A 10,548-nucleotide genomic window follows, 5' to 3' on the forward strand; every position below is an offset into this window, starting at 1 on the left:
TACATATGCTGCTGCACTGACAGATGGCAATATCAGGCAGGAGTACCAGCCTCTGTGTAATGTCCAGTGCTATGTACTCATTAGCATTATCTAATTGCCCCCAGGTGAAAGTATCTGAACTGGTGCATGGTAAGTGAAGAACTATAAAGGTGCAGGGATGAGCTATAGGGGTTTGGGCAGAGGATCAGAAAGCAGGGGGTCTGTGCAGAAACTGATGGTTTGGCTTCAGTCGACCTTTACCTCCCTTCTTCATCATCATCATCATGATAACCAAAAAGGAAATAGTTGTGTCTGTGCCGTTTTTCCTCATCATTATCATCCTCCCCCTGCAAATCCAGTGCTGTGTTTCTACTGCGTAGGAGGGTAGAAGCTACAATTGGTTAGCGTTACATCCTAGGGGTTAAGAAAGCCGAGAAGTTGGTGTAAACTTGTGTCTGCGTGGACTTCACAGGGATGCCAGGTTGGCAGTGTAGGTGTTGAATCACTAACCTGAAACCAACAATATATCATGGCCAGAGCTGAATGCCTCCTAATGAGCTCCACGGGCTTCTCCATATAGAGTGTGAGTTGTTTTAAGCTGGTGTTGATCCCTTCAGTGGAGATTGCCTTGCATAGGCATTGTGTGCCAAGTTCTCCTGAAGGAAAATAAGTAAATGATTTGGAAGGCTACTAGCTGAGCAATCTGTAGCAAGTAGCATGGCATAGCTGAAGTAAGATGTGGGAAAATCAGCCTGTTAAAGTGTATTAAGTGATGCATGTAAGTAAAAGAGAAAAAAAGGATGACATTTATATAAACCTTTCTTGACTTCAGGACTTCCCAAAGTGCTTAACACTTTGAAGTACTTTTGAAGTGTAGTCACTAGGAAACGTAGCAGTCAATATTGCACAGCAAACTCCACAAACAGCAATGTGATAATGTCAAGATAGTCTACTATAGTGATGTTGATTGAGGGATAAATATTAGTCAGAACTCCCCTTCTCTTCTTCAGAATAGTACAATGGGATCTTTTACAACCACCCAAAGAGAGCAGAAAGGAGCTCAGTTTAAAGTGTCATCTGAAAGATTGGAATCTCCAACAGTGCAGCACTCTCTAGTATCAGTCTAGACTTTTGCACTCAAATTTCCAGAAAAGGATTTAAACCCACAAACTACTGACTCTAAGGCAAGAATGCTACCAAGCCACAGCTGACACTCAGCCAGAGTACTGTGTTAAGATGATATATGTGCTAGTACCCAGGGCAGACAAGAAAGAAAGAGAAGTGTAAAAAACAAAAAACTGCGGATGCTGGAAATCCAAAACAAAAACAGAATTACCTAGAAAAACTCAGCAGGTCTGGCAGCATCGGCAGAGAAGAAAAGAGTTGACGTTTCGAGTCCTCATGACTCTTTGTTCTGTCAAAGGGTCATGAGGACTCGAAACGTCAACTCTTTTCTTCTCCGCCGATGCTGCCAGACCTGCTGAGTTTTTCCAGGTAATTCTGTTTTTGTTTTGAGAAAGAGAAGTGTGTCTGGTGTGTTATCTTGCTTACCTTGGTGAGATCATTGAACTTTTGGAAAACAATCCTAGTGTAAGAGACTTTGCATTCAGTGTCAATACTACCTTTTAAGCAACATTCCTGGCAGATTTGCTGCCATGGACATCCAGCAGTCAGTGGCTTCTTGGCTCTATTCACGCCAGAAGAGAGTGAAGGGCCAAGCAATGTTCCCTCTAATTTTTTCTCATGTACACGTCTTGTTTATTGCATTGCTTAGCACATTCAAGATTGCTATGCACCCATGCAGCTAAAAGGGAACATTAGGTCCAATTCTGTAAAACTCTAGGTTCATCTTCAACTACTACTACTACTATAAAAACAATTTATATTTATGTAACACCCTTAACACAATAAAACATCTCATAGTGCTTCACAGAGGCATTAAAAAACAAAATATGATACTGAGCCAATAAGGAGATAAAAGCTTGGCCAAAGAGATAAGTTTTAAGGAGCATAATGAAGAAGGAGAGAGAGGTAGAGAGACAGAGAGTTTGTGGAGCGAATTCAAGGTTAGGGCCCAGGCAGCTGAAGCACAGCCACCAAAGGTAGTGTGATAACATAGATAGGGAGGGGCCAGTCCATGGAGGGATTTCAAAACACGGATGAGAATTTTAAAATTGAGGCATTGCTTAATTGGGAGCCAATATAGGCAGCAAGCACAGTGGTGATGAGTGAACAGGATTTGGATTTGGTGCAAGTTAGGTCACAGGCAAGAGAATTTTAGATGACCTCAGGTTTATGGGGTGTGGGATGTGGGAGCTGACCACAAGTGCATTAGAATAGTCTGGAAGAAACAAAGGTGTAGATGAGGGTTTCAGCAGCAGAATAGCTGAGGCAGGGGCAAAGTCAAGCAATATTACAAAAGTGTTGCAATGGGTAGCCACATGAGTCCTAGCTATGCCTGTCTTTTTGGGGGGTATGTGGAACATTTCTTGTTCCAGTCAATTTGCCCCCCTGACCCTCCAAACTTTTTTCCTGGTATATTAATGACTGTAATTGGAATTGGAAAACCTCAACAACTTTTTTTCAAATTTCCACCCTTCTCTCACATTCACATAGTCCACCTCCGACTCTTTCCTTCCCTAAGTTCTGTCTTCACCTCTAGCGATAGGCCATCAACAAACATTCATTGCAAGCCCACTGACTCCCACAGCTACTTCAACTTCTCTTTCTCATACCTTGTACCCTGTAAGGATTCCATTCTATTCTCCCAGACTCTCCATCTCCATCCCATCTGTTCCAATGATGCAACCTTAAGTACTAGTGCTTCTGATATGTCTTCCTTTTTCCTCAACTGAGGATTCCCCCAATGTAGTTGAGAGAGTCCTCGACTGTGTCCGACCCATTTCCCATACTTCTACTTTCAACCCTTTTCCTCCCTCCCAGGACCACGTCAAGGTTCCCCTTGTCCTCATCTTTCACCCCATCAGCCTCTGCATTCAATGGATCTTCCTCCACCATTTCTGCCATCTCTAGCATGAATCCACCACCAAACACATCTTTCTCTTCCCTCCCCTCCTGTTTCAGCATTTCGAATGATCACTTCCACTGTGACGCTCTGGTCCACTCCACAATCCTCTACATTTGGGAGCCCAAATCCAAAAGATGTTAAGCTAACTGGTCTATAATTCCCTGGTTTCCTTTATCACCTTTCTTAAATAGTGAAGTGACATGTACAATTTTCCAGTCTTAAGGGACGGCTTGAGAGAACTTTGAAAGATTACAGTTAAGGTATCTGTAGTGTTCTTAACAACTTCCATAAAACCCTGAGATGAAACCATCTGGTCCTATGGCTTTGTCACTCTTTAGTGCCATTATTTTGTCATTACTGTTGTTTTGCTTACATTAATTTTGGTGAATCCCTGTCCCTGATTCAATATTTGTTTCCTTGGGATGTTCGGCATGCTGACTTATTTCTCAATTGTAAACATGGATGCAAAATAATTATTCATAATGTCTGCCATTTCTTTATTTTCATTCACAATATCACTTGTTATATCAGTTCAATGGGCCTACATTGGTCCTAGCCATTCTATTTTTCTTAATATAACTGTAAACATTTTTCATGTTGAATTTAATATCACTTGCATGTTTATTTTCATACTCCTTTTAGTTTTTCTTACTGGTTTGCCATGCTTTGCTGGTCTATCTTTCCCTTTGCCAGGATCTGTGCTATTTTTTGCATTTGGTATGCATTTTTCTTCTAGTTTTATGTTGTCTCTTTTCTCTTTAGTTAACCATGACTGTTTTTACTGGCAAATACAGCTTTTACCCCTTAGGGGTTTAAACTGGTTCTGTATGATGTAAAATTATTTTTTTAAACACTTCCCTATGGTTTTACCCATTAATGGATTTGTCCAGTTCACTGTGGACAGTCTTTGTCTCTTCACTTCAAAACCTAGTACCTTAAAAGCTGTTTTGTCATTCTTCCTTTCAAACACTAGTTGAACTCAATCATATTATTATCACTATTAGGTAAATTAGGTTGTTGACTAAATCTGGCTCATTACTAATCTAATATGGCATGTCTCCTTCACAGAGTTAGGACAAATTGGGGTGATTTTTATGGGGGTGGTGGTGGTGCGTATTCCTCACACCCCCAACCAAGATGGTCTTGAGCCCGCTGACTTTAGAACAGGCTCCCCCACAGCAATAATACGTTTGGGTCAGCCTTTATAAGTTAAGTGTAGGACTTTTGCCCCTCAGGGACAGGAAGTCCCACCCTAGAGAGCTGCCAGCCAATTTGGTTGGCTGGCAGCTGAGTAGTCCCAGCAGCACCAGAACACTGTAGTGGTTGCTGTTGGAGCTATAAGGGAGTAGGGGAGTCCCCAAATAAGATCCATGGATGATGGACTAAAAGTCTGGGGTTTTTGGTTGGGAAGGAGTCAAGTTTCGGAAGCTGGTTTGTGTGTGTCTGTGTGGGGGGGGGGGGGGGGGCGGCACAAAGAGGGGGTAGGATCTTTGGGGGAATACCGATGTTGGACAAAAGCAACCATAAAGAGGTACCCTGCCTTCCTTCCCGCCTTTTAGCTCAAGTTGCAGGCTGGCCTCCTTCATTCCGTCTTCCCCATCCAGAAGTATTATTGGGAAGGAGGCAGAATGAAACATTTAACTGCCCATTATTTGAGGCCTCAATAGACCTAAGTGTGAACGGGCTGACTGATGACTTACCTGCCCAACGTAATATGCAGGACAGCTCATGAGTGGGCGGAAAGGCAGTGGGATAGCCACCTGCTTTATTTACGTGTTTTCCCTCTGCTGTTACCTCCCCCCCCCTTCCCCCCGCCAACCCCCCACCCCCACCTATCAAGCCTGCAAATACACCTTTGGGGCAGGGGGTATAAAACTCACCCCATTTTTTTCAGAAAACTATCCCAGGCACATTAAGAAATTCACTAGCTTTCTGACTTGTGCTAGTCTGCTTATCCCAATCTTTATGAACATTAAAATCCACCCCCCACCCATTTAAACCACCCTGCCTTTACTACATGTTTGTCTATTCTCTGCAATTATATAACCTACCACTTCACAGTTGCTACCAGGGAGCCTATAAAACTGTCTTAAATAATTTTCTATTTCATAATCTACCCATAAAGTTTCCACTGCCTGCTTACCTTTAATTTTAAAACATTAATTATCACAGGTTGATAGTGTATTTGTAATTGTATGTGTAATAGAGTAAAAAAAGTGAAAAAAAATGTACAAATAAAAAAAAAGAGATACCTACCCAGAATCGATCACAAAACATCAAATTCAATGTTTATAGAATTCCCTTAGAAAGGAACAAGTTATGCTTGTGGGTTTCTGTCTCTCCATCCAGCCCGGCCCTCTTCTCACTGCTGGCTGATACCAGGAATCCACCAGTAAGCAAAATCTCAATTAATCCCCAGCTGTGGCAAACTGCAGCTCTGCATTCCAAAGTTCTCCCAAACCTCAGGTTCCTTCCATACACTGCCAAACTTCAGCAGTCCAATAAATCTGCCTCCACTGCTCCAAGGTGCGGGGTTGACCCTCAAATCTTTCCTCTCAGCATCAGATTTTCTAAATCATGATTTCTTATTACATGCCCAAGAAATTCCAACTTTCTCTTCCTGATTTGGTCAGCAATGTTCTTTGAGCCTCAGTTTTACTAGCACCTCTAGCAATAAAATAATTAGAATAAAAGTTAAATGCATAGTAAGAAAGATAATATAAATAGAGGCCATTGATTTACAGTTTGCACAAAATAACAGACCGTTGTTAAATTCAATTCCCAAAACACTGGCGAAAAATCAAAGAATCTATTTAAATAAAACTGGAATTTTACTTAGTCACTGTAGATTGGTGGGTCAGATGTTATTTTTTTTTAGAAAAATAGGAGTATGTATGAAAAAATAAGGGATAACATCTGACACACTAATCTACAGTGACTAAATAAAATTCCAGTTTTATTTAAATAGATTCTTTGAGCCTGTGCAGATTGAAGTGTTTGCAGTCTGTCCTGAACTGAATGTGTGCTCCTTTCGAAATCTTTGCATGCAAGAGCTTGGCTGAAAAGTAAATAGCAAGCAGGGCTAGAGTCATTACATAGCCTTGCTTTGTGCCACTGGTGACAGGAAAGGTATCTGATGAGGCACCATTCCACATCACACTGGCCATCACGAGTAGATGGCCTTGATCATTTTTTCAGGGCAGCCAAATTTGTACAGCACTGATTTATTTTGTCAAAGGCTTGGTAAAGTCAGCAAACACCATGCAGAGGTGCTTGTACTGGTCATGCAACTTTGCTTGAATTTGACATACTGCGAAGATCATGTTGACCGTTCCTCATCCGGCACGATAGCCACACTGTGATTCCGAGTCTGTAGGATGAATGTCAGTCATGTTGAGAATAACCCTTGCAAGAATTTTTCCCACTGCGGAAAGAAGTGAAATATCACAATGATTGTCAGAGATGGACTTGCTTCCCTTCAATTAGTACAGGTGAGTTATGGAAGCATCTTTGTAATCTTGGAGCATAATTCCCCAGTTCCAGATTAAGCAAAAGAAGCTTGTGAGTCTCCTATGTGAGCTCTTCCTTGAATACTTCAAGTGGAATGTCATCAGCTCCCAAAGACGTACCCGCACACAGTTGCTTTATGGCCTTGGTGAATTTGGTTTGAGATGGTGATGTTGTGAAGTGATTCAATGGCATTTGGGGAGGCGATGGCATAGTGGTATTGTCGCTGGTCTAATAAAAGTCTGGAATTAAAAGTCTAAGATGACCATGGACATTGTCACTTGTTGTAAAAATCCATCTGGTTCATAATGTCCTTTAGGGAAGGAAATCTGTCATCCTTACCTGGTCTGGCCTGCATGTGACTCCAGACCCACAGCAATGTGGTTGACTCTTTAATGATGCCCTCTGAAATGGCCTAGCAAGCCACTCAGTTGTAACAAACTGCTACAAAGTCTCAAAAAAAAGGAATGAAACCCGGCATCGACCTAGGCACTGGAAACGACAACGGCAATCACAGCCCTGTCGACCCAGCAAAGTTCTCCTTACTAACATCTGGGGGCTAGTGCCAAAATTGAGAGAGCTGTCTCACAGGCTAGTCAAGCAACAGCCTGACATAGTCATCCTCACAGAATCATACCTTACAGATAATGTCGCAGACACCACCTGGCTATGTCCTGTCCCACCGGCAGGACTGACCCAGCAGAGGTAGCAGCACAGTGGTATACAGTCAGAAGAGAGTTGCCCTGGGAATCCTCAACATCGATTCCAGATCCCATGAAGTCTCATGGCATTGGGTCAAACATGGGCAAGGAAATCTCTTGCTGATTACCAATGTACAGCCCTCCCACAGTTAATGAATCAGTGCTCCTCCATGTTGAACATCACTTGGAGGAAGCACTGAAGGTGGCAAGGGCACAAAATGTACTCTGGGTGGAGGACTTCAATGTCCATCACCAAGAGTGCCTCAGTAGCACGACTACTGATCGAGCTGGCCGAGTCCTAAAGGACATAGTTGCCAGACAGGTGGTGAGGGAACCAACAAGAGGGGAAACATACTTGACCTTATCCTCACCAACCTGCCTGCCGTAGGTGCATCTGTCATGACAGTATCGGCATGAGTGACCATGTTGTGGAGTGGAAATCACGCCTTCACATCGAGGATACCCTCCATCGTGTTGTGTGGCACTATCACCATGCTAAATGGGATAGATTTCAAACAGATCTAGCAACTCAGGACTGGGCATCCATGAGGCATTGTGGACCATCAGCAGCAGCAAAATTGTACTCAAACACAATCTGTAACCTCATGGCCCAGCATATTCCCCCATTCTACCATTACCATCAAGCCAGGGGATCAACCCTGATTTAATGAAGAGTGCAGGAGGGCATACCAGGAGCAGTACCAGGCACACCTAAAAATGAGGTGTCAACCCGGTGAAGCTATAACACAGGACTAGTTGCATGCCAAACAGCATAAGCAGCAATTGATAGACCGAGCTAATCAACCAACCAGCCCCACAACCAATGGGTCAGATCTAAACTCTGCAGTCCTGCCACATCCAGTCGTGAATGGTGTTGGTCAATTAAACAACTCATTGGAGGAGAAGGCTCCACAAATATCTTCATCCTCAATGGTGGAGGAGCCCAGCACATCAGTGCAACAGATAAGGCTGAAGCATTTGCAACAATTTTCAGCCAGAAGTGCTGAGTGGATGATCCTTCTTGGCTTCCTCCGGAGGTCCACAGCATCACAGATGCCAGTCTTCAGCCAATTCAATTCACTCCATGCGATATCAAGAAGGCTATGGGCCCTGACAATATTCCGGCAATAGTACTGAAGACTTGTGCTCCAGAACTTGCCGCGCCCCGAGCAAAGCTGTTCCAGTACAGCTACAACACTGGCATCTACCCGGCTATGTGGAAAATTGCCAGGTATGTCCTGTACACAAAAAACAGGAAAAATTCAACCCAACCAATTACCGCCCAATCAGTCTACTCTCGATCATCAGTAAAGTAATGGAAGGGGTCATCAACAGTGGTATCAAGCGGTATTTGCTCACTGATGTTCAGTTTGGGTTCTGCCAGGGCCACTCAGCTCCTGACCTCATTACAGCCTTGGTTCAAACATGGACAAAAAAGCTAAACTCCCGAGTTGAGATGAGAGTGACTGCCCTTGACATCAAGGCAGCATTTAACACAGTGTGGCATCAAGGAGCCCGAGCAAAACTGGAGACAATGGGAATCAGGGGGAAAACTCTTTACTGGTTGGAGTCATACCTAGCACAAAGGAAGATGGTTGTGGTTGTTGGAGGTCAGTCATCTCAGCTCCAGGACACCACTGCAGCAGTTCCTCTGGGTAGTGTCCTTGGCCCAACCTTCTTCAGCTGCTTCATCAATGACCTTCCTTGCATCATAAGGTCAGAAGGGGGAATGTTTGCTGATGATTGCACAATGTTCAGCACCATTCGTGACTCCTCAGATACTGAAGCACTCCATGTCCAAATGCAGAAGACCTGGACAATATCCAGGCTTGGGCTGACAAGTGGTAAGTAACATTCGTGCTACACAAGTGTCAGGCAATAACCATTTCCAACAAGAGAGAATCTAACCATCGCCCCTTGATGTTCAATGGCATTTCCATCACTGAATCCCCCACTATCAGCATCCTGGGGGTTGCCATTGACCAGAAACTGAACTGGACTAGCCATATAAATACTGTGGCTGCAAGAATAGGTCAGGGGCTAGGAATCATGTGTCGAGTAACTCACCTCCTGACTCCCCAAAGCTTGTCCACCATCTACAAGGCACAAGTCAGGAGTGTGATGGAATAGTCCCCACTTGCCTGGATGAGTGCAGCTCCCACAACACTCAAGAAACTTGACACCATTCAGGACAAATCAGCCTGCTTGATCGGCACCACATCAACAAACATTCATTCTCTCTACCACTGACGCACAGTAGCAGCAATGTGTATCACCTACAAGATGCACTGCAGGAATTCACCAAGGTTCCTTCAACAGCACCTTCCAATCACTGCCATGTAAAAGGATAAGGGCAGCAGATAGATGGGAACACCACCACCTGGAAGTTCCCCTCCAAGTTACTCACCATCCTGACTTGGAAATACATCACCATTCAAAATCCTGGAACTCCCTTCCTAACAGCACTGTGGGTGTAACCACACCACATGGACTGCAGCTGTTCATGAAGGCAGCTCACCACTACCTTCCCAAGGGCAAGTAGGGATGAGCAACAAATGCTGGTCCAGCCAGCGAAGCCCACATCCCATGAATGAATAAAAATAAAACTGTTGCACGCTGTGGATTCTTAGTTCAGGAAATTGTTAAAGTGCTCTGCTCAATAAGAAAGAATCTCATGCCTATTCATTAGGAGCTGATTTCTGTCTGCTGACAGGCTTCCCACCACAAGGAGGCTAGAAACAAACCTAAATATTCAAATGCCCTACTAAAGGCAATTTTAGCAAGCTGCCGGTATTTTGCCACCGGCCGATTGACCTTTAACAAGATGGGGGCGCAGCCAGCTAAACGCAGGTGGCCTCACAGCAACAGCACTGGGGATGGGGGAAGGCATTTTTTTTCCATTGAAAGAAGGGGCCATGGGCAGGCAGGGCACACTGCACTGCCCCAGTGATCTGGCAAGAGGGGTTTCTCCTCCATCAATTTAATGTTTATTTTTAAATAAATTTCTCAGCCCTAACTAGAGATTGCTGGAGGGCCCTGCATACTATAGCAAGGCCTCTGCTCTTATTGGCACTGTCAAGGCTGCTGAACTGCCGGCCCTCTGATTGGGCTGGCAGCTCTAGGTCTGTGGGCAGCTGTCCTGAAAGGGACAGCAAACCTGGCGGCAACTTATTCATAAGCTGCCGTCAGTAAATCAAGGAGGGAATCTCGTCGATGGGCCTTGCATGTTGCTGACAAGCATTTCTGGCCGCTGTGAATTTTTATAAAAATTCTGCCCGCAATCTTCTAATAAATTTATAACATGCTGTCACAAATAGGGACTAAACTCGCCAC

Source organism: Carcharodon carcharias, chromosome 9 (genome assembly GCF_017639515.1).
Source record: "Carcharodon carcharias isolate sCarCar2 chromosome 9, sCarCar2.pri, whole genome shotgun sequence".
NCBI lineage: Eukaryota > Metazoa > Chordata > Chondrichthyes > Lamniformes > Lamnidae > Carcharodon > Carcharodon carcharias.